The sequence below is a fragment of the Lepisosteus platostomus genome, chromosome 2, assembly GCF_059453375.1.
Source record: "Lepisosteus platostomus isolate fLepPlt1 chromosome 2, fLepPlt1.hap1, whole genome shotgun sequence".
Lineage (NCBI taxonomy): Eukaryota > Metazoa > Chordata > Actinopteri > Semionotiformes > Lepisosteidae > Lepisosteus > Lepisosteus platostomus.
The window spans coordinates 66,030,073-66,036,855 of NC_142612.1; positions in this window are offsets into that span (position 1 = coordinate 66,030,073).

The window sequence follows — 6,783 nt, forward strand, 5'->3', positions numbered from 1 at the left end:
AAACAAACTTAATCTCACTAACACTGTGACAGATGACATTAAGATGTCCTTGTTACCCTTAAAAAGAGTTTTATTGACAATCATGGAATAGAAAGAAGACTCAGATAAAGACTAGTGTTTTTTGGGCCTGCTAATAACATCTTAGTCCTTAGGACTGGGTGTAGAGAATGCTGGAGGTAACCCCCATTTTCCTCTGCATTGCTGCATCACCATGACAACGGATATAGAAATCACTTAGTGATTCCTGGGAAGAAAACACGGTGACACAGTATGACTTGTATGACACATGAAGGCAAAGGATTCTTTCAGGGCATGGTTTAGCAAGTGTATTCAGGGAGTTGAGAGGGCAGATTTTGATAGGTAACTACAGCAGATTGGGCAACAAGTGCGAGTGTCCTAAATTAATTGTCTTATAACTTCTTCATGAAAACTGAAGTCAGGATATTGTCATTTTGGGTTTTTGGACAACTTACTGTTGTGGAAACAGTCTAGCAATACTGTGATCTAAAAATACCACCAGTGTTCAATCTAGTGTTTTAGGTTTTGAATAGCAACATCTCCAACAATATCTGTGTGCATTTTTTATTGTTTTTTATTAAAAGATTTCGTAAAAGACTGTCCGCAGTAAATGACAGTATTACTTATCTTGCGATTTGTATGAATAAAAAGGACTCAGTTTTACACATTTGATTTTCGTGCAAAGCGCGGACATTTCATTTTAAATCTGTTAATTGGTTCTGCCTCTGGTCAGGGGATCAACAGTGTATTGAGAGTTGCGTTTTACAAAGCTTGAGAGGCCTCTACTGGCCATTTCATGTTTTAACATCTGTTAAGGAGGGAGGAGGGAAAGGAACTTACCTGTAGTGTGTTCGCATGTTTGAAAAGTTCAAAAATTATATGTAAATTATATGTGCAACTTTTTATTTTAGGTGGGCAAGTTTGATAGTCACTAATAACCAGATCATTGAGACTATCAATCAATGGAATTCTTTCAACTTATTATTTTAAGAAGAGTAAAATATTGTGAGTGGTTCAATTGTATGTGAAGAGCTCATAAGTTACTATATGTTGTTTATTTCCAAATCTTGGAGAAATACAGGAGTATTTTCCATGTTAAACAGCAAATGTCCGTGCATACCTGCATCCAATTCAACTAGTATAGAATATCAGCAATCTGTATAGATAGAATAGTCAGAATAACAATAAAGTTACATGAAAAAATGATCAATTCAACTTGAAGCACTAGAATTTTTCATTTAAGTTAACATGCTCTAATTAACCAGACTATTAAAACATTAAATACTTCAACACATAATTAGCACATACAAAGTATTCGCATTTGTATATTTCCGTCCGTACTGTATACTGTATCAGCACATGTACAGCATTCCAGCTAATACCTTACAACATAAAGCCAGCTATTTTTTTTAAGTAATGACACAGAATCAAGCATGCTTCTTTGAAACATTCCAATTATTTCACAGTCATATAAGCAATTCTAACAGTAGTTAAACAGAGGTGGAATTGCTTGACATAATCTCATACAAACAGAATTTTAAGCCTGCCATATGACAGGTCCTGTTAAATCCCTACCAGTGTTCAGCCGCTTCCATTAAGATAAACAACTAAATCCACATGCTCTTTTCAATTATTCAATATCTACAACAGAATGGTGCTGTTTGAAAACCGTTTTTTGCTATAGAGTTTAAAGTGTATATCCATGTTTTTGTTTTGTTTCTCCTCTTAGAAATACTTTGTTTTATGAGAGAAATCGAGGCTCATCTTGAAATCCATTTTTTTCTTAATGGTGTGAAATATGCATTCCTGTTTAGAAAACACGTGGGGGGAAAAAAAGTGTTTTCTTCATAGATCGATCCTAAATATGTCTGATATGTAACCCCCACCCCTCCCCCTCACACACCCCTCTAAAAAAATCTGTTTTGTAAATAAAATATTTCTAGCTTGGCTTTTTAAGTGTCTGGTCTCCTGGGTGTCTGAGGGTGTTTTTTGTCAGCGCAAGGTCGACACAGTAATTGTGCACCTGTCACGTCTACCACATTGATTTTGTTGTCCATGTTGTGGAAATACTGTTATGAAGTAAATCTATATAATATGTAAATAAGGGTAGAGCCTCTTTAATTTAATATAATACGTCTGTTCACAAAGCTTTGTTTGTTTTATCTACTTTCAATTATTGTTATTTGAGGCTGAAGTTCAGTATTTATCCATTATGTGTACATTTTAAGTGTATGTGTTAGTAGTGTAAATGTACTTTGTACATTTCTATATAGTATTTGGAATTGATGTGCAGATTCTTTCTACTCTGTAATTGTTGGACTAAGATAAATGCACAGTATGTGATATAGATTTGTAACACATTAATATAATCTTGGGGAAATGTAACCAAAGACTCAACTGAATTTTACCTCTGGCATTTTGGAGTCTTAATTTCAAAATGCTATTTTTATTTATTTTTTAAATAATCAGATATTTTTCAAAGGAAATAACCCCAGTGCTGATTTGCCACTCTTCCTACAATTCTTCCTGAGGAATCTTCTCTAAACTTTCCTGTGCAGTGTCTACTACCTATATTTTCAATGTATCTTTTGACAACCTGATTTAATAATCTAAATGGATTGTAGGCCTAAAACTGGTAGTAAAATACAAAACTAATACAATCCGAATTACTATTTGTGTGGGTTTGTGCTTGGACTGGTGCAAAGTAAGGCACTTATGTCTATTCCTCTTTTAATTGGAGCTTGATTTCCTATTGCAATCTGCCCCAAAAAGTCTGTTTTACTCAGGAGATTTTTCAACAAGGTTGACTCCAGACGGCTTTCCAGCTGAGGTCCGGGGCCTTGCTGAACCTTCAGAATTTCGCCATTTGAGCTTCATCAAAGTGAAGGAAATTCAAGGATCACTAACGCCTCAGATGGTAGCACTAGCCCTAACAACCATGGTTCAGGAATTCTTTGGAGCAGACTGAGGTCATTTTTCTCCTCTTTTCTCCTAATGCTTTTCTCTATTAATCAGAGCTCACAGCTCAAACTGGTCTTCAACTTCCTCCCAATCCTTGCTAAGCCTGTCATTTCTGGCTATTATTTACTTTAATGGGCTTTGGCTGATCCCTTATGAAGCCTTGGATCTGAGAATAATAAGGCTGAGAGTAACAGGCCCAGACATGGGCGCGAGTTTGCCTGCAGATTAACCATGGCAGATGGGCTTTACAGGGGTTTCCTGTGTGCCTAGTGTTGATTGAGAGGGTATAATGAGAGAGGTGGTGTCTGCACAATGGATTCAGCCACCTCATTGCACCTCGCGTCTAAACAACCCCATTTTTCTAGTTCTTTGGCTTGTGAAATTTTAGGAAGTCAGAGCACAAGAACAAGTACAAAAGCAACTGTAAATAACCATGAATGTTAATCCAGCATTAATTGGTTCCTACTTCGACTGGGTGTGCACTTTCACAGAGTTTATTCTCTTAGGTCATTAAAAGCATAGCCTGTACATTGTTTGCTTAACAAGTCCGTTAGATTTTTGAGTAAATTAACAAAAATCGAAAGGGGTGTATTAGGCATCAGCAGCATTTTTAAGGATCAAATATCAAAGATTGCTTGCCATTGTTGTTCTACTGTATGTGAATTGTATGGAAAATTGAGTAGATTCAAAAAGGATAATTATTTATTTTTTGGCATGTATCTAATGAACATTAAGATATTCATTTGTTTTCAGTCTTCTTCTCATATCAGGCCCAAAAGGCAAATAGTTTGAATTTTATTAAATATGTCTTAAAACTAATTCATTGGTTCTACAAAAATCTTAAAATGTAAACATGTTAGAAAAGCAATGTTCAGTCTTGAAATCAGTTTCCTTTGTTGGATTAAATCTCACATATTGATTCTTTTCATCCTTTGGGGTTTCACCCATCTGTTTAAATGCTTTCATCACAGCACTCCTTGGATCCAGGGCATTGCTCTGCAAATGAACTGTTGAAACCTGGAGAAGTCTTCAGGTCAAGTTTGTGTACAAGAGTTTAAATTTTTAGCGACCGTCTTCTCTCGCCTCAGCCTGAAAGTTTCCACACAGAGCTGCACAATCCGGCACCACCAATTATCCTCCTTCTTTGAACGCCATTATCAAGTTTTTCAAAACTTCTTTCACTTCGCTCTTGTCAACCGATGAAAGAAAAACTAACCACCATGTCAAGACAACTCAGCTGCCTAGCAACTGAGAGCCACATTTTAATTCTGACTTGCTTCAGGTCTTGACTAATGGAAATTGACAATGTTAAGCCAGTCAGAAGTGTTGTTTGTCACCTCTGAAATGCAAACAAAACTATATTGTTTTCAAAAGTATTGAGCATGATTGATGTATAGAACTACAATAACATCATTCATTTTCCCTTGTGTTTTTGGTAGGATTGATGTCATATCTTTTCATGCCATATTAAATGTTTTAGAAGAGCATGAAAACGTGTTGCTTTTCATCTTTGAGTAGACTGCAGCGTCTGTGACTGGGATTCCTACAACTCGTGAAGTTTAATGATTCTATTCAGCTTGTATCCACTTCATCCATAAATAATTTAATAAGAAATCAGGCCATGAAGAGCCACTGTGTTCCACTATAATCCTAAAAGAATAGACAAAAGTAAGCTGAATATAACAGAAAACAAGTTGAGCTTTTAAGCCCAAAGTTTTTGTCATCTTTTCCACCCTTTATTTGTGAACTCGCTTTTTAGAACTGGTGGAATTTTTTTAGTTGTCTTTGACACACTAGCAAAAGTCTTTGGCAGAGGTAATTGCAAATGCATCACTGATAAAGCAAAAAAAGCAGACAGAGATCTGAGTTTACAGAGATTCATGAAAACTCTACATTATCTGTTTCATCATCCACTGAATGAAAACAAATATCTTGATGTAAGGCATCGTAGGTTTTGCATTGTTATTATTACTCTCACTGTTATTAAAAGTGGGTGTGTTTGCATTCATTTATGCCCAAAAAGGACAAAAAAAATGTCAATTCTAACCAACAATGATTTGGTAGTATTTAACACATTAAGGGTTCTAAAGAATTAATCCTGTTTATGTTCCATTGAACACACTAGAAATATTTCCATATTTTCTCTAAAATGTAGAGCTTAGTCCTAAACCATCATAAAATACAGTATACTGTATAATGACAGCTACCGTCAGTGTGGTATAAGGATGTATTTAGTGAAGATGTTTTTTTTTATTATTAAAGAACTTTTTAATGTCTTCCTTTGTGAGAGAAAACAATAGCTATATTGTAATATTTTACAGCGATCACCCCACCCAAGTTTTGTACTGGGCATTCGCAAAAAAAAGTATTGTAGTATATAGTTCATTTTATTTTAGAATTATATTATACATTACACATTATATTTTAGAATATTTAAAGGTACAGTGGACAATGTAACAATTAAAATTAAAAATGTAATCAAAGTTCTCCATGAACAGTTCATTGTTCTAATTTTAGCACTTATTTTCCAGCCAAAACTATTTTACTAATTTTAATACATATTCGTATATACAGTATAGAGTGTTGTATTTCAGGTATTTTTTCAGTACGACTTCACTTTTCTCCTTGCTGATGGTTTTGCAAGTATCACACGTAGATATATGGCCTAGTGTATTATATTAAAGCAGCAATCTGCTCCGTTTTTTGGACCTGTAAAAAAATCACGTTAATTGAATTTGCAAAGGACCAATAATCTAACTTTGCCAGGATCAGGTCTGTAGCTCATGTCAGTTTTCCTTCTGATGATTCTGTTTGCTATCAAAAAGTATTATAAGTAAAAGGCAACAAAGATTTCACCTTTGCACTAGCGTGTCAATGTTCAATTATACTTTTCAAAATCACGCTGGTTATTTATATTTTTTGTTTGATTTTAAAGGTTAATGTGTATGTATGTATGTGCTTTCCTGTCCCAGATTTATATGAAAATTCGTCATGATTTAGTTCTGCGTAATGGATGAAGTATTATTTTAGTTTAATGGTAGTCTTTGATATTTGCCTTATTTTGTGTGCTGTGTTTAGTGGTGTAAAGGAAATGGTTTTTTAAACAACTTCTTAGCCTTTTGATGTTCTTTGCCATACAGTAAGTTGAACTGGAATAGAAAATACTTGAAACTTGGAACCTCAGTCCTTTGCACTACACATTTGAGATTAAACTTGTTTATGCTGTATTATTTTGGAAATAGATCATTCTGGAGATGTAAAAAAGAAGATACTAGTTTTATACAGTACATGCTGTATGTATATATATCAAGATTTTTAAATCAGGGGTTTTACTCCAGGTAAGCCTACGTAGGAAATACAATTATACAAACTGGGTTGAATTTATGAACACTGCCAGGACTGTATTCAGAACCATTAGTTTATGACATTAAGATTGGAAGCTTGAAATTTCTTATGCTTGAAAGAATAGTTTTCAAAGGCTAATGGCACAATGAGAAAGCAATCCATCACAAGGCGAGAAAATCCGTTCAAAAATAAATGGAAGTCTTTTTCGTAGTAGTGCAGCTCAATATTGGCAGATGTCTGTGACAATAATAAACATGTTCACTTCAAAGACAGACACAAGAAAGCAGACCACTGTGAGTTATACAAGAAATAGCCCAGCACCTAACGTCAGGCGTCATAAAATGTACAAGAGTTACACTGTTTTTTAAGTTATGAGTGATTTACATTAGTCAGAGAGATGTTGTTTGATGTACATTGCAAAGATTCTAAATACAATCAGTTGTGTAAATATACTTAAAG